Below are 22,045 nucleotides of genomic sequence, written 5' to 3'. Positions count from 1 at the left end.
GTCACTTGCCTTGGCCAGGCTGCCCTGATGTCATTCCCACACATGCTCATGTGCGTCCTCTCTCTACCATCCCCCCCTTTCTCTCTCATCCTCCCTCCCTTACCCCTCACACCTCTTTCATCCCCCCTCTCTCTCTCTCTCTCTCTCTCTCATCCTCCCTCTCTCTCTTTAATTTAATTTGTTATAACAAAAACATGTTTGCATTTTTATTTATTTATTGTTTATAAAAGGCCCCACCAAAATCCTCAGCACCAGGCCCATGACGTTCTTAATCTGGCCCTGGGTAGAAGTAAAATATTTTGTTTTATTTGTAGCTAAAAGCTCTCGATTCAATGATTCAATTATTACAGTATAAAGGGCTCTCCTGACTCCCTATAGAATTAGTTTTGTCTGCTACTTCCTATCAATTTTGAGAGCTACTCTAGCAATTGTAAATAAGTGGCTGGAGAAATTTTTTTTTTTTTTTTTTTTTCAAGTTGAGAAATCTAACCCTTCCTAACTATTTTATCTAATGTGGGGTGCTGACCATAGTTTTTCTTTTTTTGTGTGTTAATGCTTTTTAGTGTGGGGGAGCATCGGCACCTGAAGAAATGTGGAAGAACTTCCCAACTGCCACACATGCAGCAAAAAACCTGGAATGCACCTTCAGACTCACAACTGATAAGTTGTCTGAACTTATATGTTCAGACAACAGAAATATACTGTATGCAAATGTTGGAAATACACATATATATATATATATATATATATATATATATATATATATATATATATATATATATATATATATATATATATATATATATCCCCTGTTTCCCCCGAAAATAAGACCTAGTGTGATTGTCAGTGATGGCTGCAATATAAACCCTACTCCCCAAATAGGACCTACCCTGCTTCCCCGAAAATAATCCCTGCCCTGAAAAGAAGACCTACAAGGACTTTAACTAGGGCTTATTTGAGAGCCAGGGTATATATATATATATATATATATATATATATATATATATATATATAGTGCTGTGAAAAAGCATTTGCCCCACTTTCTAACACTTAAATGACTCAGATCATCATCAGATCATTAATGATCTGAATTATTTAAGTGTGAGAAATTTGCAAAAAAAACAGGAAGGGGGCAAATACTTTCTGACAGCACTGTATATATCTATATATCTATATATACATCTTGTGGGAGAAATACAGTAGAAAAAAAAAAAAAAAAAAAACAGGGTGAGGTTCTACCCCTTCATTTACAGTTTTTGTAGTAAAAATAATGGTCAGTTTATAAAAGCTGCAATACTTACCTTACATCTGAACCTGTTCCCAGGAATTCCTTTCCACCACTAGATGTCACATGTCTTCCAGGCTGAATAACAGCAACAGCTAACCTTTTAGTAAAAATGCAAAGCTCCCATATTAGAACTTCCCTTTAAAAATTGTTGTATGATAGTCATAGAAAATGTAGAGAGAATTTTGGACTATATACTTACCTTACTTCTATCTTTCACATTGCAGGACATGTTAACGTATTCAATAACCCCCTGCAAACATGAAATTGCTTATGTTGTTTTGCTTCATTTTTATAATTTGAATTGACAGGCTAGTGACAGGTTTACTCTCGTTCGAGGAGCAATGTTAATCTACTGTACACCCAATGGCAAGTATAAATAGTAAAACGCAAATTAGGAAAGTTTAATTCCAAATGAAATTCAGATATTTGAGTCTTTTTTTTTTTTTAATCTTGACAATGAAAATACAAAACAGTGCCACTAAGAAAATACAAACAAAGCAGCTGACCAATATGCCTCATTCCTTTTCTTTTCTGTAACAATGTGGCAAATATAAATAAACACAATAAATACAATAAGCATTTATTTTCATTTACCCCTTTTAAAAAACTGTCTCATTGGAGAATGCAAAAGTGAATGCATACTTCTTTTGCAAGGACACAAGCATCCAATTAAATAAAAAAGGAAAAAAGGAAGAAATATATATTCAAACAAAAGCAACTGGAAGAGCATGAGTGAGTGTGAACACAAGGTCATATTCCTGACGTGAATTGCAAGATGCTACATCATAGGTTTTTAAATAATCAGACTTCTGGTCTGAATATATTTCTTTGTGTTTTAATATCTGCTGAATGCTTTCACTATAATCCAGAAATACTGATATTTTTCACCTTTTCAAAAACGGTATTACTCTCAAATATATGCTCTATTCACCAGTGCATAACAGATATGGTATTTCAATTATTGCGTCATAATTTTTTTCGCAAACGTTTTGTTCTTAATTCAGTAAAAAAAAAAAATTTTGACAGATCAATTTAATTTACCTTATGCAAATGATGTTATAATTGTGTGGTATTTGTATTCTAATAAAAATAAGTAATAATGGTGCAGCTCAACAAATAAATCGATTGGGTTGGAGGATTGATGTCCCATGGACCATAGGATACCCTTATACACCACTTTAGCCTCAGTCTAGTAGTGGGGTCATCAGAGATGGTGAGCGGCCACTTTTGAACATGTGGTAATGCATGCTTTGATGGTAGTTGGGAACAAGATCTCACGTTCATCATGCACTGGAGATTGAATGGCTGGTGGGGTGTCCAGTTATATTTATCTCTTTATGTAAGTGGTTTGATATTTCCTTCAGAGGGTACCTGAAGTCAATAATCCATTCACCATTATTAATTGGGAGTCTATAAAATCAGCAGGAATAATCAAAAAGCTTGTTTGAACCTCAGTCCAATAGTGAGGTTATATAAGAAGTGAGCAGCCAATTTTGGCATATGATTTGAATACATCTAGGAGATCATAGGAGGAGGATCATACTATTATTGCACATTGATCACAGAACTGGAAATTACATAGACTCATATGGAGCGGCATGTTATCGCCATCATCCCTCAATGTACAAAATATTGGAGTACCTCAAAAGGTGGGATTTTAAAGGCAATTACACATTTTTTTTTTTATATACAAACATATTTATTAATACAACGTGAGTAAAAAATACAGTAATAATTATACAAAATTGTTTGCACAATATAATATGCAATTTATACAGGTATGAAGCGACAAAGAGTGGCTTTTCCAATGCGTTTCGAATAATGCATAAACTATCTTCTTCAGGGAAGCCACTCTCTGAAAACACAAAGTATCAAGAAATCAATACATTGAAAATAATTAAACAATACATATGCATATAAAGTATCCAAGGTGAACTACTCACATCTCCACCCCCTGGTCCCGGAAAAAGTTATCTCTCACCCCAGCCAGACAGCTTTCAACAGGTCTCCTAGTAATTCGCCGCAGAAAAAGCCCACAAATCAAAAAGACTCTTTGATAGATGTGTAAAATAGCTCCACTACCGATGTCTCCAATCCCTGATATAAAACAGTATATCGGGGCAAAGGGGGAATGCAGGACCTATGAAAACAAATAAGGAGCAATAATATCAATCACATATACACCAAAAAAACGTGCAAACAAAGCTACAAATTTGTATAATCATGTACCATACAATATCCCAAACGATACTTACAAAAGGCAAGATATGGAGTATTGGATCCTACACAGCATGGGCAGTATGAACTATGAGTCATAATTTAGTTTTGGAGACATGCTTGGCCAGTCCATCACCTTTACCCTCAGCTTCTTTAGCAAGGTAGTGGTCATCTTAGAGGTGTGTTTTGGGTCCTTATCAAGTTGGAATACTGCCCTGCGGCCCAGTCTCCAAAGGGAGGAGATCATGCTCTGGTTCAGTGTGTCACAGTATTTGTTGGCATTCATGGTTCCCTCAATGAACTTTAGCTCCCCAGTGTCGGCAGCACTCACGCAGCCCCAGACCATGACACTCCCACCACCATGCTTGACTGTAGGCAAGACACACTTGTCTTTGTACTCCTCACTAAGGATGAGCCGAACACCCCCCTGTTCGGTTCACACCAGAACCTGCGAACAGACCTAAACTTCGTGTGAACTTTAGAACCCTATTAAAGTCCATGGGACTCACACGTTCACAATCTAAAGTGCTAATTTTAAAGGCTAATATGCCAGTTACTGTCCTAAAAAGTGTTTGGGGACCTGGGTCCTGCCCCAGGGGACATGGATCAATGCAAAAAAAGTTGTAAAAACTGCAGTTTTTTCAGGAGCAGTGATTTTAGTAATGATTAAAGTGAAACAATAAAAGTGTAATAGTCCTTTAAATTTTGTACCTGGGGGGTGTCTATAGTATGCCTGTGAAGGGGCGCATGTTTCCAGTGCTTAGAACTGTCCCTGCACAAAGTGTAATTTGTGCAGGAAAAAAAGTCTTTTAAAATCACTTGCGGCTATATTGTCGGCTCCCGTAACACAGAGAACACTCAATGAGTGTTCTCTGTATTAGCCGACAATTCATTCATTGAAGAAAAAAAAAAAAGCATGGGGGTTCCCCTAAATTCAATTACCAGACCCTTCAGGTCTGGTATGGATATTAAGGGGAACCCCGTGTCAAATTTAAAAAAAAATTGACGTGGGGGTCCCCCTAAAAATCCATACCAGACCCTTTGTCCGAGCACGCAGCCTGGCAGGCCACAGGAAAAGAGGGGGGTGAGAGAGCACCCCCCCGCTCCTGAACCATACCAGGCCATATGCCCTCAACATTGGGAGGATGCTTTGGGGGTCTGTGACCCCTCAAAGCACCATGTCCCCATGTTGATGTGGGGAAGGGCCTCACCCCCACAACCCTGAACGGTGGTTGTGGGGGTCTGCGGGCGGGGGGCTTATCAGAATCTGGAAGCCCCCTTTAACAAGGGGACCCCCAAATACCACCCCCCTGTTTGAAAAGGTAATGGTTAAATAAGACAAAGACACTTTTGAAAAATTCCTTTATAAAAAAAAAAAATAAATAAAAAAAAAGATTCCAGCGGTGCTAATCCACTCTTGCTATCCAGCGATGGATGATCATCTCTCCAGGGTCCAGCGATGGCTGATCTCATCCAGCGATGGGGGATCTCTCAGTCCAGTGCTGTCCATACATCCTTCTTCTGTCTCCACTGCGGAGACACTGCAGGGATCCCAGCGCTGACGTTTCTTATATTAGGAGGGTGGGGCCACCCGTCCCCTGACTCCGCCCCCTCTGATGCTGGTGAGGGGAGCCAGGGATTCCCTAATGACGTATGGGTGACCCCGCCCCCTCTGATGTAACGGAAACCTGCGTTACATCAGAGGGGGGCGGGGTCACCCATACGTCACTGGGGAACCCCATAGCTTTCCTCACCAGCGTCAGAGGGGGTGGGGTCAGGTTACGGGTAGCCTCGCCCTCCTAATATAAGAAACATCAGCGCTGTGATCCCCGCAGTGTCTCCGCAGTGGAGACAGAAGACAGATGTATTGACAGCGCTGGACTGAGAGATCCCCGTCGCTAGATGAGAGCAGGGGGACCCCACGTCAGATTTTTTTTTTATTTGATGCGGGGTTCCCCTTAATATCCATACCAGACCTGAAGGGTCTGGTATGGATATTTAGGGGGACCCCCACGTCAATTTTTTTTTTTTTTATTTGACACAGGGTTCCCCTTAATATCCAAACCAGACCTGAAGGGCCTGGTAATTGAATTTAGGGGAACTCCCACGCTTTTTTTTTCATCAATGTATGAATTGTCGGCTAATACAGAGAACACTCATTGAGTGTTCTCTGTATTACGGGAGCCGACAATATAGCCGCAAGTGATTTTAAAATACTGTTTTTCCTGCACAAATGACACTTTGTGCAGGGACAGTTCTAAGCACGGGAAACATGCGCCCCTTCACAGGCATACTATAGACACCCCCAGGAACGAAATTTAAAGGAATATTACACTTTTATTGTTTCACTTTAATCATTATTAAAATCACTGCTCCTGAAAAAATTGCAGTTTTTACAACTTTTTTTTGCATTGATCCATGTCCCCTGGGGCAGGACCCAGGTCCCCAAACACTTTTTAGGACAGTAACTTGCATATTAGCCTTTAAAATTAGCACTTTAGATTTCTCCCATAGACTTGTACAGGGTGTTCCGGCTTTTTGAATTTGCCACGAACAGCCCAAATTGTTCACTGTTCGCTGAACAGGCGAACAGGCAATGTTCGAGTCAAACATGAATTCGACTCGAACTCGAAGCTCATCCCTACTCCTCACCTGGTTGCTGCCACACATGCTTGACACCATCTGAAACAGATACGTTTGATTGCGGGCTTTCTTGTGCATCATCTTTAGAAGGGGTTTTCTTCTGGGATGACAGCTATGCAGACCAATTTAAATACTAGGTGGAATATCTGTTTTTCTTGCAACTGGACTATTTTTTTTTACTATCTTTGTACTAAAAACTCAATAAAAAACTACTGACGTTTTTATGTGTTTACTAAAAATACTACAGTTTATCGGAAGTGATTAGCATTGTCAACCTGAACAAAACTTATGAGAAACTACTAGCTCTGAACTCACTATCATTACATGTTTTTCACAAGTTATGGAATATTTGGCCTTGTGACTGACTGTGCACTATTGAAATCGCATTATGTTCTATGTTCCCTAATTGAGCAATGTAGCTTCTGTACTATTTATGTTTTTCTGTACAAGGCCCTGTAAAGCCACTAGTGTACACAGTTTTACATGGTGTCAATCTCTGTACATAGGCACTCACCATACCACTATAAGCCAATGAGTTTTGTAGCACGAGGACAGAGTAAACCTCACTCACAGCCCTGCTGCTGCTCATTTACTGATCAATCACAGGCTGAAGACAGGGAGGTGACCAAGCCGTATTACTCACAGCGGTATAGAAAATTCACCATCCTGGCCTGCTATCAATCAGAGCTGAGTAAATCTTTGCATTGGATAGGTAGAAATACACATCTTTTGCACAAAATGCTGTTCTCCATGTATTACAAGTGTGTATTTACATGCTTCCCTGTTTTGAATGGTTGGTTAATAAGCACTGCTAAAATAATTGATGCATAGTGGAATGACCCTCATGCTATACACCAGCATTTGAAGAAGAGCAGAGGTAGTGTGACGGCATTTGCAGGTGAATATTTATGCCACATTGTGAGGGAAGTGAAAAAAATTATGTTTTTTAAATATTATGTGATAAGATTAACAAAGAGACCAAATGTTTATCAAGTTCAATTGAAACCAATTAAAATTCTATGAATTCTTAATCAGTTGTATTATCACATGGTCCCAGTCCATTTATCTACAGTTTTTGTCAGCGGTATGAAACCTTTTATAATTACACATGAGCATACATTGTTACTAACAATCAGACACAAATTTAAAAAAAAAACTGTTAAGAATGGCACTATACAGATGTCATACACATGTTTTCCCATGTGTCACAAGAGCAACAGTTAAAATAAAGCATGCCAGTGGTTTGTGGAATGAAGAATAACTTCTAATTAAAAAGATTATTTAAAAAAAGAATTAAAAACAAAAATATTGTGCTGCAGGACTTTTGCTTTGGTATTAGATATTAAACAAATTATATAATCAATAAACACATTTTTTCCAACATTCTGTAAATATAAAATCATCCATTAAATCATGCTTTTATATGAGCATTATGATGTCAACACAATAGAAGTTAAGTCACAACGTATGTACTCATGCATCTCCCCTTAGACCATTCACTAAGTATCCTTTACATTCTGTAGCATATCTTTGCCAGGATACACTGAAAATTTATAATAGACTGAGGGTAGCCTTGAGGCATTTCTCAGACTTCACTCTGCGTTACCAGAAGGTATGGAAAAGTATCTAAATATGTTATAATAGTCATGTTGGAATACAAAGTTATTTTTCCATATACTACACAAATTAGAATTCTATAATTGATCACATATATACATATCTACAGTATCAAGTCCTAACTAATGAACATCCCATTGGGAGACTGCAGGAAACATAAAAGCTGTGCAAAGCCAGATGCCACCAGGTACAAATCGGATCAAACAGGTCTAACAATAATTAAACACACACTTTTTAAACTTGTGGTTTTATGTGGTCAATTTTATAGCAGGTTTTCATTACCTTGGTTTGTAATCCAAATATGCTGATATTTATACTGCCAGTTAATGCTACAGTTATCCAGGTAGATATTAGCCTCTTGGGAGAAGATGATATATTTCAAAGAATATTAGGAAGCCAACCACTATAATAATACGTAGAGATGGAGAATACTACTGTATGTGAAACTCTTCATATTAGGATATATAAATGTATTCCGAAAATTCTAGAATTGCGCTAACCCCTAAGATTACCTGCACCTACTACAGTTTTAACAAAGTTAATCTCTGGGTTGCCATAGCCCTGCTGCGCTCAAAATCAGCGGGATCTGGAATCTGTAAACAAACAACGAAGACAGAGAGCACACAGGCTCTGGTGCAATACCCTTTTTTTTAAAGGGTCATTTTATTGTGCACAAGCAATGATGAAAAACAGCATTTATGCAAAGGTAATGTAAAAGTCAATACAGAACAAAAATGGATTGATCTAACAATGCCCAAGTATCACAACATAAAAGGTTGAAAACTGTGTGTTCATTACTCATGGAACATGAATTGAGGGATCAAACAAATCACATAAAGTTTTCTACAGGTTTAAGACAGATGTCATATACAGTGGTGTGAAAAAGTGTTTGCCCCCTTCCTCATTTCCTGTTCCTTTGCATGTTTGTCACACTTAAGTGTTTCGGAACATCAAACCAATTTAAACAATAGTCAAGGACAACACAAGTAAACACAAAATGCAATTTGTAAATGAAGGTGTTTATTATTAAAGGTGAAAAAAAATCCAAACCATCATGGCCCTGTGTGAAAAAGTGATTGCCCCCCTTGTTAAAACATACTATAACTGTGGTTGTCCACACCTGAGTTCAATTTCTCTAGCCACACCCAGGCCTGATTATTGCCACACCTGTTCACAATCAAGGCATCACTTAAATAGGAGCTGCTTGACACAGTAAGGTCCACCAGAAGATCCTTAAAAGCTACACATCATGCCGAGACCCAAAGAAATTTAGGAACAATTGAGAAAGAAAGTAATTGAGATCTATCAGTCTGGAAAGGGTTATAAAGCCATTTCCAAAGCTTTGGGAATCCAGCGAACCACAGTGAGAGCCATTATCCACAAATGGCGAAGACATGGAACAGTGGTGAACCTTCCCAGGAGTGGCCGGCCGCCCAAAATTACCCCAAGAGCGCAGCGACGACTCATCCAAGAGGTCACAAAAGACCCCACAACAACGTCCAAGGAACTGCAGGCCTCACTTGCCTCAGTTAAGGTCAGCGTTCATGCCTCCACCATCAGGAAAAGACTGGGCAAAAATGGCCTGCATGGCAGAGTTCCAAGGAGAAAACCACTGCTGAGCAAAAAGAACATCAAAGCTCGTCTCAATTTCTCCACAACACATCTTGATGATCCCCAAGACTTTTGGGACAACATTCTGTGGACCGATGAGACAAAAGTGGAACTCTTTGGAAGGTGTGTGTCCAAGTATATCTGGCGTAGAAGGAACACTGCATTTCATAAAAAGAACATTATACCAACAATAAAATATGGTGGTGGTAGTGTGAGGGTCTGGGGCTGTTTTGCTGCTTCAGGACCTGGAAGACTTGCCGTGATAAAAGGAACTATGAATTCTGCTGTCTACCAAGAGATCCTGAAGGAGAATGTCCGACCATCTGTTCGTGTACTCAAGCTGAAACGAACTTGGGTTCTGCAGCAGGAAAATGATCCTAAACACACCAGCAAGTCCACCACCGAATGGCTGAAGAAAAACAAAATGAAGACTTTGGAGTGGCCTAGCCAAAGTCCTGACCTGAATCCTATTGAGATGTTGTGGTATGACCTTAAAAAGGCCGTTCATGCTCGAAAACCCTCTAATGTAACTGAATTAGGACAATTCTGCAAAGATGAGTGGGCCAAAATTCCTCCAGGACGCTGTAAAAGCCTCATTGCACGTTATCGCAAACGCTTGGTTGAAGTTGTTGCTGCTAAGGGTGGCCCAACCAGTTATTAGGTTTAGGGGGCAATCACTTTTTCACACAGGGCCATGATGGTTTGGATTTTTTTTCACCTTTAATAATAAACACCTTAATTTACAAATTGCATTTTGTGTTTACTTGTGTTGTCCTTGACTATTGTTTAAATTGGTTTGATGTTCCGAAACACTTAAGTGTGACAAACATGCAAAGGAACAGGAAATGAGGAAGGGGGCAAACACTTTTTCACACCACTGTAATAGATGTGAATACAACAATCGAGTAAAATGAGAGAGAGAAAAAAACTGACATTACTCCTATCCCTAAGCTCCACACTATGTATTGGTTGGTATAGCGCAATCAGAATTTATCCATACATCCCATACTTTATGAAATGTGCAAGGACCACCTCTGGCTTCAAATGTCAGCTTGTACAATGGGAGCTCTTGATTAATAAGAGTAAGCCAAACAGTTATAGTAGGAGGAACTGAGGACTTGCATTGTATAATAATAGATTTTGTAGCATAATATAAAACTAAACTGAGAAATAGTTGGGTGTTTTTAAAGAGGGATTCATCATCAATATATCTGAGAAGGCACCGTAAGGGATTACAAATGTTAGGTATCAGGGAAATTGAGCTGATGTAAGCAGTTACTTCTGACCAGAATGTTCTGGTAGGTGGGCATTCCCACACCACATGATAAAATGTGCTATCTGCTGAGGAGCATCTAGAGCACACCGCAGATGGTAGTCTATGTAAGTGAAAAAGGAGACATACTGTATAGGCCCTGTAGAGAAATATAGTTTGAATAACCCTATCCCTAGAGGAAATAACTTGTAGAGGGAGTCATATCTCTTCTGTAATTTCTGGTATGTCTGTACGCCATTTAGATTCAGTGAGATTGAGTCTATTGGTGGTGGAATTTACTAAAGAGGAGTAATAGGTAGATACGAGTTTAGAATGATTCGGATCATGTAAAAGATGCTCCAGATGGGGAAGATTGTATAGAGATGTTATGGAGGCCAAATTGAGCAGCAGCTGTGTGACGTAATTAAAGCTATCTAAAGTATGCAGTAGAGGGAGGTTAAAGTCAGTATGGAATTCAGAAAAGGATCCAAAGGTATCTGTTGTAAACAGATGGGATACCAATTTCACTCCTCTCCTATACCAGTACGCCCCATCTGTCCATTGAAAAAATTATCGTAGACATGGATTGTTCCATAAGGGAGTATTGGTAGAATAGAATGGGTTTGCAGCAGATTAGAAACCTTAAAAAAACCATAGGGTCATAGATAAAATATTAGTACTGTCTCTACCCAGAATGGACTGGCGATGAATAAGATGCCGAAGACATTCATAAGGCGTAAGGATTGCCACCTCCAAAGCAGTGGCTGCATTGTTATGTTCGGGATAAAACCACCAATGAGCACGTGCCAGCTGGGAAGCGATATAATGTGTTTGTAAATTGGGAGCTGCAAGGCCTCCCTCTAAAACAGGTAGTTGAAGTGTATCTTTAGCAAGTCTGACTGCCCTACCCTCCCAAATGAAAGATGTAAGGATAGCGGCAAACTCACTAAATCTGTGTTTAGGAACATATACTGGGGAGTTGCTCAGTATGTAAAGAAAGCGTGACAGAAAAAACATTTTGAATATATTTATCCTACCCAATAAATTTAGAAGGAGAGTAGACCACACTTTCAAACAGTTTTTAAGGCGGCTAAAGAGAGGGTCTAGGTCAGTGATGGCGAACCTTGGCACCCCAGATGTTTTGAAACTACATTTCCCATGATGCTCAACTACACTGCAGAGTGCATGAGCATCATGGGAAATGTAGTTCCAAAACATCTGGGGTGCCAAGGTTCGCCATCACTGGTCTAGGTTGTTTTTCAGATATAAGGATATCGGTTGCTGTACAACTATGCCTAGATACCGTAAGGTAGAGACAATGTTTAATGGGCAAGAAGATGTTAGAGATATCAGATTATCAGGATCCAAGGGGAAAAGAAGAGATTTTTCCCAGTTCACAAAAAAAAACCTCAGACATGACCAAGCTTTTGGATAATCTGTAATCCCATGGATAAGGAGGATTGAGAGTCAGCCAGATAAATAAGCATGTCATCCACATAATGGGTCACTTTTTCTTCAAGCCCATTAATCACCATACCTTGAATATCAGAGCTTGTACTTATTAAGTTAGCTAGGGGTTCTATCGCCACAGCAAACAGCAGAGGTGACAGAGGGCATCCCTGTCTAGTGTCTCTCACTATAGGGAAGGAGTTCAGCACATAGCTATTCACTCTCAATATAGCCCTGGGCCTATAATACAGTAGTTGGATCCATAAAATAAATCTGTCACCAAAACTTTACCAAAATTCCCTGTAGATAAGGCCATTCTACTGAATTGAAGGCTTTGTGAATGTCTAACACCAGTACCACCCTGGAGCCCACATTATCATGTTTGTCCTTTAAATTAGTAAAAAGTCTGCGTAAATTGATTGAAGTGGAGCGGCCTGAAATAAATCCAGTTTGGTGAGACCGTATAATGGAAGTTATGACTTCACTCAATCTATGAATGAGAACCTTAGCTATAATTAAGGATTAAGGAAATAGGGCGGTAAGATTCACAATAAAGATGGTCTTTATGAGGTTTTGGTATAAGTACCATTAAAGCCTCAGACTTGGAAGGTGGCAACTGTGTCTCTTTTAGGGCATGATTATAAACCCCACATTAAGTGTGGGAGCAAAATCTCTCTGTATTGTAGATACCATTCTATAGAGAAGCCATCCAAGCCTGGCATTTTATTATGTGCGAAGAATTTTATGGCTACACTGATTTCCTCTGACATCGAAAGCGCTTCCAGTAACAAAAACCTGTTCTGTGGACAACCTAGGGAGCCGGATATCATACAAATAGTTGTCTAATTCCACAATTGTGTAGTGTGCTCTAGAGGTGTAGAGAGTGGCGTAAAAGGCTATAAAAGCTTCCACAATTTCTGTAATTTGCTCAACCACTACACCAATTTTTATTCTAGGAACAGTACAGGGCTAGATAGATATGCTAGCAGGCAGCTATTTTTATCTTCCAATTCAAAAATCCACTGGTTCTGGCATAATATTTTTTTCTGGGTGCGTTCCAATAGTATCAAATCGAATTCCCTTGCTTTTTCACCACCAAGCAAAATAATTATCCAGAGTAGGAGAAGTTGAATAGCGAGTCTCCGCATTTGGACTGAGTAGCCTTTCGGGCTGCCCCAATAGCAGCAGAAAATGTACCCCTCAGTGCAATACCCTTTAATAAGCACTCACAATCACTTGTCTAAAAACCACTGATGTCCTGATGTTGATAAGGATAGTGCATAATGACCCATGTGAAGCTTGGATTCTTATGCTTGTTAGGGCCAAAGTGCAATTTCTTTCTTAGCAAGTAAAACAAATCAAAGGTGTAAACACCCAGAATAATCACAGCGCACCAACCTTGAACTGAAATGGCCCCTAGTGGTCAAATGCAAAGAATAACCAAAATATATTTAAAAAAGAAAAGAGCAACAGGCGGGACTTTGTATGAGGCATACGGGAGAAGAAGCATAAAATTTGGTAAAAAACAGGTTTTTAATAAGTACAAGTAATCATATATTTACATGTTATTGCACAATCATAAATTAGTATTTTCTATTTCATCAATGTATACACATTCCAACAAGGACATAAAAACATAAAATTAAAAGAACAAAAATCAAAATGGAACGTTCATGCTTTGTTGACAATTGTATACACAAAACGGCAGTTGAAAGCTCTACGCTTTTCGTGACCTTATAGCCACTCGTCAGGAGCGCAGAGGCGGCACAGTACACCGAGAGTAAGGCCGATCCCATTTGCAACAACATGATCTATGGCTTCTTTGCCCTTATTCATATAGCACGAGGTAATTATTTATTTATTTTATTTATTTATTTATTTTATTTTTTATTTTTTTCACAACACTTCCTTCCCTTTCCACTCCATTTCCCACTCCTTCCCTCTCCGTTCACACTTCTACAAATTTCTCACACATATTTAAACACACACTAAATGTATTTGTTTATTCTTTATAGGTCCCCCCATGAGGGCCACCCCACTCACAATACTCAACTTTTGTCACATCCCTTACCCCAACCTGCTAGGAGGGTGGTTTATGCGTTTTGGTTGTCGCCCTGGGCGTGCTCCCTCAGCCCCGGTCCGTGGCATTTTTGGGTCAGCCTGACGCTCGGTGTACTGTGCCGCCTCTGCGCAGATATATATGTAAGTCTGTGGGTCGAATGTGCATCTGTGGGGGGTTCTCCATGTCTGTACATTTGTTCATTTTATTTAAAATATATATATATATTTTTTTTTTTCTCCTAAAAATGGTTGTTTATTTTGTTTCATTCATAGGCTACCATTACGGTGTTGCTCCTGACGAGTGGCTATAAGGTCACGAAACGCGTAGAGCTTTCAACTGCCGTTTTGTGTATACAATTGTCAACAAAGCATGAACGTTCCATTTTGATTTTTGTTCTTTTAATTTTATGGTTTTTCTCTAAATGACGCGTTAATGTGTCATGTATTTATATATAATCTGTGCTTATTGAATACTCAGCTCTTCACATGTTTACTATTAAGTCCTTGTTGGAATGTGTATACATTGATGAAATAGAAAATACTAATTTATGATTGTGCAATAACATGTAAATATATGATTACTTGTACTTATTAAAAACCTGTTTTTTACCAAATTTTATGCTTCTGCTCCCGTATGCCTCATACAAAGTCCCGCCTGTTGCTCTTTTCTTTTTTAAATACTGAATCGGGATGGAGGAGGGGATGTGAACGGCCCCTATTACCTCATTTAAAGTCCCAAACAATTTCTTTTCTTCTTTTTGTTAAACTAAATAATCAGGGATGGAGGCATGCGGTAGCACTAACATTTGATTTAATTTATTTCTTTTTATATTTTTTTATTTTTGATTCTTTTTGGTATGAACTTTGACTGTCAGTGTGTAGAAACTATCAATTGGAACCTACATTTTATTTTATTTTTATTATTATTTTTGTTAGTCCGCTGACTTCATTGTATGTGCGCATTGGCGGTGTCGGGCGCTGTCGGTGTTGTGGCTGTGCTCATCCCTGTCATGACCCGGGGTTGCGACGTGCACTGGGGATCTCCCCCCGCCCTGTTCTGACGTGGGGCGGGTGGGGTTTCCTCCACTGCTCGTCAACGTCATGCTTCCGGCGCCGGATAAGTGACGCCCTTTGGCGTGCTTGTTCTGGCTGCCGGGTTAACCATCTCTGACCATTTGGGGGCTGGGTTTGGAGCGCGCGGCTGTCTAGCTTGGTCTGTACGGCCGGCAGCTGTGTGACGCCTTCCCGGCCCCCTTGGACTTCGGACGCATGACGTTGGGAGTGGGTCTATGACGACGCCATCCCATGGGCTTCCCCCTGTGCAGGATCTCACCCTTCGGATTTCCCTCCCTCACTCCCCATTTGCAATAACATGATCTATGGCTTCTTTGCCCTTATTCATATAGCACGAGGTAATTATTTATTTATTTTATTTTTATTTTTTTTATTATTATTTTTTTTTCACAACACTTCCTTCCCTTTCCACTCCATTTCCCACTCCTTCCCTCTCCGTTCACACTTCTACAAATTTCTCACACATATTTAAACACACACTAAATGTATTTGTTTATTCTTTATAGGTCCCCCCATGAGGGCCACCCCACTCACAATACTCAACTTTTGTCACATCCCTTACCCCAACCTGCTAGGGGGGTGGTTTATGCGTTTTGGTTGTCGCCCTGGGCGTGCTCCCTCAGCCCCGGTCCGTGGCATTTTTGGGTCGGCCTGACTCTCGGTGTACTGTGCCGCCTCTGCGCAGATATATATGTAAGTCTGTGGGTCGAATGTGCATCTGTGGGGGGTTCTCCATGTCTGTACATTTGTTCATTTTATTTAATATATATATATATATATATATATATATATATATATATATATATATATATATATATATATATATATATATATATTTTTTTTTTTTTTCTCCTAAAAATTGTTGTTTATTTTGTTTCATTCATAGGCTACCATTACGGTGTTGCTCCTGACGAGTGGCTATAAGGTCACGAAACGCATAGAGATTTCAACTGCCGTTTTGTGTATACAATTGTCAACAAAGCATGAACGTTCCATTTTGATTTTTGTTCTTTTAATTTTATGGTTTTTCTCTAAATGACGCGTTAATGTGTCATGTATTTATATATAATCTGTGCTTATTGAATACTCAGCTCTTCACATGTTTACTATTAAGTCCTTGTTGGAATGTGTATACATTGATGAAATAGAAAATACAAATTTATGATTGTGCAATAACATGTAAATATATGATTACTTGTACTTATTAAAAACCTGTTTTTTACCAAATTTTATGCTTCTGCTCCCGTATGCCTCATACAAAGTCCCGCCTGTTGCTCTTTTCTTTTTTAAATACTGAATCGGGATGGAGGAGGGGATGTGAACGGCCCCTATTACCTCATTTAAAGTCCCAAACAATTTCTTTTCTTCTTTTTGTTAAACCAAAATATATATTATAGTATTCTGGTTATAAATCACTGTCCTTATGAACTAGATGTAAATTCACAGTATGAAGCAATGTAAAACAGTGTGAAAAAATCTAAAACTGTGTGATACAATACAATATGAAACAAGTTGACAGATAAAGTTTATATAAGCTAGCCGCTTCCCACAGATATACTGCGGCAGAAGGGCACATACAGGCAGAATCACGTACCTGTACTTTGCCCTTTAAAAAGCGGGTCGGGCCCTGAGCTTCGAGAGCGCGATCACGGGGTCTGCGGACTCAATGTCTGTGGAGATACCCGCAATCGTCTCACAGAGAGGAAGAACGGGGAAATGCTAATGTGACTGATTACCGCTCCCTGTCACACACAGGCCCTTCCCCACAAAGTTAGAATCACCCCCTAGGACACACTTAACCCCTACAGCACCACCTAGTGTTTAACCCCTTCACTGCCAGTCACATTTACCCATTAATCAATGCATTTTTAATTGCACTGATCGCTGTATAAATGGGAATGGTCCCAAAATCGCTCCAAAAGTGTCCGATCTGTCCACCATGATGTCGCAGTCACGATAAAAATGGCTGATCACCACCATTACACCACCATTACTACCATTACTAATAACAAAAAATTATTAATAAAAATGCCATAAAACTATCTCCTATTTTGTAAATGCTATAACGTTTGCGCAAATGAATCAATAAATGCTTATTGTGATTTTTTATTCAAAAAATATGTAGAAGAATACGAATTGGCCCAAACTGAGGAAATTTTTTTTTATTTTATATAATTTTCGGGGATATTTATTACAGCAAAAAGTAAAAAAAAATGCGTTTTTTTCAAAATTGTCGCTATTTTTTTGTTTATAGCGCAAAAAATAAAAAACGCAAAGGTGATCAAATACCAACAAAAGAAATCTCTATTTGTGGAAAAAAAGGACGTCAATTTTGTTTGGGAGCCACATCGCACAACTGCGCAATTGTCAGTTAAAGCGACGCAGTGCCAAATCACAAAAAACGCTTTGGTCTTTGGCCAGCCAAATGATCCAGGACTTAACCACTTACAGACCGGACCATTTTGTTGGTCAAAGACCAGACCACTTTTTGCGATTTGGCACTGCGTCGCTTTAACTGACAATTGCGCGGTCGTGCGACGTGGCTCCCAAACAAAATTGACGTCCTTTTTTTCCCACAAATAGAGCTTTCTTTTGGTGGTAATTGATCACTTCTGCGGTTTTTATTTTTTGCACTATAAACAAAAATAGAGCGACAATTTTGAAAAAACGCATAATTTTTTACTTTTTGTCATAATAAATATCCCCCAAAAATATATAAAAAAAACATTTTTTTTCCCTCAGTTTAGGCCAATACGTATTCTTCTACATATTTTTGGTAAAAAAAATCGCAATAAGCGATTATTGATTGGTTTGCACAAAAGTTATACAAACACAAGTTGTTTACAAAATAGGGATAGTTTTATGGCATTTTTATTAATAGTGTTTTATTATTTTTTTAAAATAGTAATGGAGCGATCAGCAATTTTTATTGTGACTGCGACATTGTGGTGGACACGTCGGACATTTTTGACACATTTTTGGGACCATTGTCAGTTTTACAGCAATCACTACTATATAAATGCAGTGATTCCTGTGTAAATGACACCGGCAGTGAAGGGGTTAGCCAGTGGGTGGCAGTGTAGGGGTTAAGTGTTCCTAGGGGTGTGTTACTAACTGTGTGGGGGCTGGGCTTTCATTTAGTGAACACTGACTTCTGCTCCAATCACATGGAGCAGAGATCAGCGTCACTAGTTGCTAGGGAAAATGCTGTTTACACGGCATTTCCTCCATTCAGCGGTCCCGTGAGACGATAGCGGGTATGCCCGCGGCGATCGAGTCCGCGGGACCCGCGACCAGACTCACGGGGGTCCCGACCAGCACGAGAGCGCGCTGCCTCCGACGAGCTCGCGATGTCAGGGCAGCATTGAAGATTGGATGTACCTGTACGCCAATATGCCTGCCCGTGCCATTCTGCCGACGTACATCGGCGTGCACCGGTCGAGAACTGGTTAAGTGGTTAAATGATGCCCAGAGTGGTATAAAACACACTGCTAATCTAACTCCGGAAGTGCTGCTTCCTTCCAGCATGGATGTGCTTTGTGGCTGTAGGAGACACAACAAGAGGGGAGGGGGAGAGAAGCACAACCATAGTGTAGTATGTAAAATGTAACATTAATAGAAAATGTAAAAAAGCACTCACAAAGCTGTCGCTGGAAAGCCAAAGCCATGGATGTAACACAGAACCCAAGACTTTAAGCCACCTTATTTTGTTGGAGAATGCTGGAGCTGGATCTGGAATGTGTTTCAAAGCAACGTGTCTTCTTCTTCAGCCTGTCTAAAAATGGGCAATCCATCTGCATATATAATCAGGAAGAGGCAGGTTCCAGGGAGCTGGCACATGCCCTCTCAAACATTGATTACCACAGCTGTCAGCAGGGAGCACACCCAGAGGTGCCAGAATTGGAAACAAATGAAAGGAAGCTGGGGGGGGGGGGGGGTGAGAGGAGGGTGTGTGTGTCAGGATAGAGGTCACCCAGGACTGCCAAAAGGAAAAAAAATCAATAGTGAAATCAAATCAAGGATTACACTGGATTTGAACACTGGTCTGTGTGAACCAAAGCCAAAGCTATGTAGCCAGCTGCTCAGGACTACACAGAAGTGAGAGAAGTAGAAGATCTGGAGCGGCTTTCGCTATTGTAACAATGCATCTCCTATTAAAGAAGGGGCAGCTCTGAGCTATCCTGCCCTGACAGGTGCAAGAGGATGAATAAGCTCACACTAGTCAGAAATTAGACCTGTCAGTGCAGGAAGAGTGTACGCACCATGTCACTACAGGTTCCAGGTGTAAAAATGGGGCAACCAGCACACTACACTACACAGACAGATGTCAATAATGGGCCCATACCCTGCAATACCCCACTTCTGACACAGGGCATAAAATAAAAAATAATAATAGTGGGGTGGAGTAGGTAAATGCATACAACAAAATTGCATGTAAAATAACAAAAACATAAAGAAATAATAAAAACATAAGTGTAGTATGGGAATGGGTATTGATCCACACATAACATTGACATATAAATCAAATAGATTCATCATGGTTTACTGTAAGTATTGTTATGTATAAATATTCAAAATATTTAAAATAACATTTAAAGTTAAATGGAAATAAAAATAACAATAAAAATGATTGACTGCTAAAACTTACAAGGAAAGTAAAATGAATTTATGGGATGAAGGGACTGCAGGGAACAATAAGAACTACTGTGTAAGTCAAAGGATAAACACACTAGGATGTGATAGTAGGTTTAAACCAAAACCAGCGATTCCTAATGCATAAATGTGCACTAAAATGTAATGATAATGGGGCAGATGGTGATAATGCTGGCAGGTGCAATAGTTAAAATGGTACAAATAAAAAGGCATTGAGCTCATCCAATGTTCTGGTCCATATGGCGAATACATTGTCAATGTACCTGTGCCATTCAAGGATGGGGCTCAGGTACATCAACAGGGATTTATCTGTAAACACGTCACACTCTCACTACCCCAGATACAAATTGACATATAATGGGACACAACATGCCCCCATTGCAACTCCCTGCACCTGGAGGCGATGGGAGCTCTGAAATGAGAATGTTACACATATGTACAGTATATGCTGAGGAAGCTCCAACGCAAATCTGTTATTCAGCCAACTTGATCAGACCATCTCTTGAAGGATTGTACCTATAGTTTCAAGTTCAAGGGCATGTGGAATGCTTGAATATAAATATGATCTATGTGGAATAACCATAACTTGGAGGATGTTTAGCAGTTCTATGGTGTCTTTAACAAAGAACAGGAAACTGGTTATGCATGGTCTTAAGTATTTGTTAATGTGCCTTCTGGTTTATCCCTATGAATTTGTCCAGGAACTTTTGGACTACAGAGGATGATATGGGTTGATACGAGGGTATTGTCAGGACCTGGGACCTCTTCTGTGTCTGGTGTTGATTCTTCACACTGAGCTATCTGCGATGCTGGACAGCTCCCTACCTGATCTATTGGACAATCCTACCTGATCCATTGGAACAACCCTGCTTTGTGTCTTGATTGCTGTTGAACCTTGAACTCCTTGCTCGTCCAATGAACTTCCTATATAAGCCTTGCCTCTGCTCTTCCTGTTGCCAGGTTATTGTGGTCTGATCCTGTTTACTACTGGAGCTACTACTATTGCTGTTGGAAACTACTTTGGCCTGTGACTCCGACTACAAAACTCTTCTCCTGCTTCGACTTTGGCTTGTGACCCTGACTACGAAATTCTCCTCCTGAATCAACCTTGGATTGTGACCCCATCTACAAAATTCTTCTTCTGCATTGACCTTGAGCTAGACTCAAAGGTCTAGCTAGTCAGACTTTCCAATCTCTTGCAGACCTGAGAACTGAGCTTGTCTGACGTTGTCGGCCATTGGTCTCCACTCATTATAGGTATTCTCCTAACAGAATAATCTGGCCTCAGCATGGAGACCACCACACCTCCCTGAGTGACCATGTTGTTTTGCTAACTGAGGTTTTTCAAGGCTCACAAGCATGAGTGCAAGAGTTACAAGCAGAAATAATTGAATTGTGAACACAACTTGCGCAGCAACGCCAATAGACAGCTACTAACAGTGATTTAAACCACTTCCCCTTGCCTGATAAATTCAATGGGGATCCTAAACTCTATAGAGGCTTCCTGAATCAATGCTGACTGCACTTTTGGCTGCTACCTTATCGATTTGCAACCCCACACTCCAAGACAAGCTTTATTATATCTCTGTTCATTGAGGAGGCCATGGCCCCATACTTGGAGAAAGACCATGAGATTCTATGAGATTTTGAGGGGTTTGGGACAACCATGAATTTCATTTTTGATGATCCAAATCGCAGCGCAACTGCTGAAACTGTTTTACTGAACTTGCGCAAAGGAAGACGAACTGTTGCTGAATATGCTGCTAAATTTCATCCATGGTAACTGATACCACCTGGAACGACAGTGCAAAGCAATTTCTCTTTAGAAAAGGACTTTCTAAGAATAGAAAAGATGAACTTTCCAGAATAGATACTCCCAATGGTCTTGATGACTTTATTAAATTAAGCATTAAGCATTAAGATCGATAGACGATTTATGGACAGACAATTTAGAAACAAAGATCTGTTGACTTTAGTTCCTTGTTTGATCATCAACCAACAGCTAAATCATTTGCCAGTTATGAACCTGAATCCAAACCTATGCAGATTGGAGCTCTCAGCTTACCTGACAAGAGATGCAGATGTGAACTAAATCTCTGCCTCTTTTGCGGTCAGATGACTATGCCCTCAGGTGTCCAAATAAATCAAGACGAGCAAGACAAACCATTGCAGCAGCCGGT

The sequence above is a fragment of the Lithobates pipiens genome, unplaced genomic scaffold (assembly GCF_037356315.1).
Source record: "Lithobates pipiens isolate NorthernLeopardFrog02 unplaced genomic scaffold, aLitPip1_a1.2 Scaffold_22, whole genome shotgun sequence".
Classification (NCBI taxonomy): domain Eukaryota; kingdom Metazoa; phylum Chordata; class Amphibia; order Anura; family Ranidae; genus Lithobates; species Lithobates pipiens.
The sequence above is the reverse complement of the archived record's forward strand: the minus strand, read 5'-3'. Positions refer to the sequence as shown.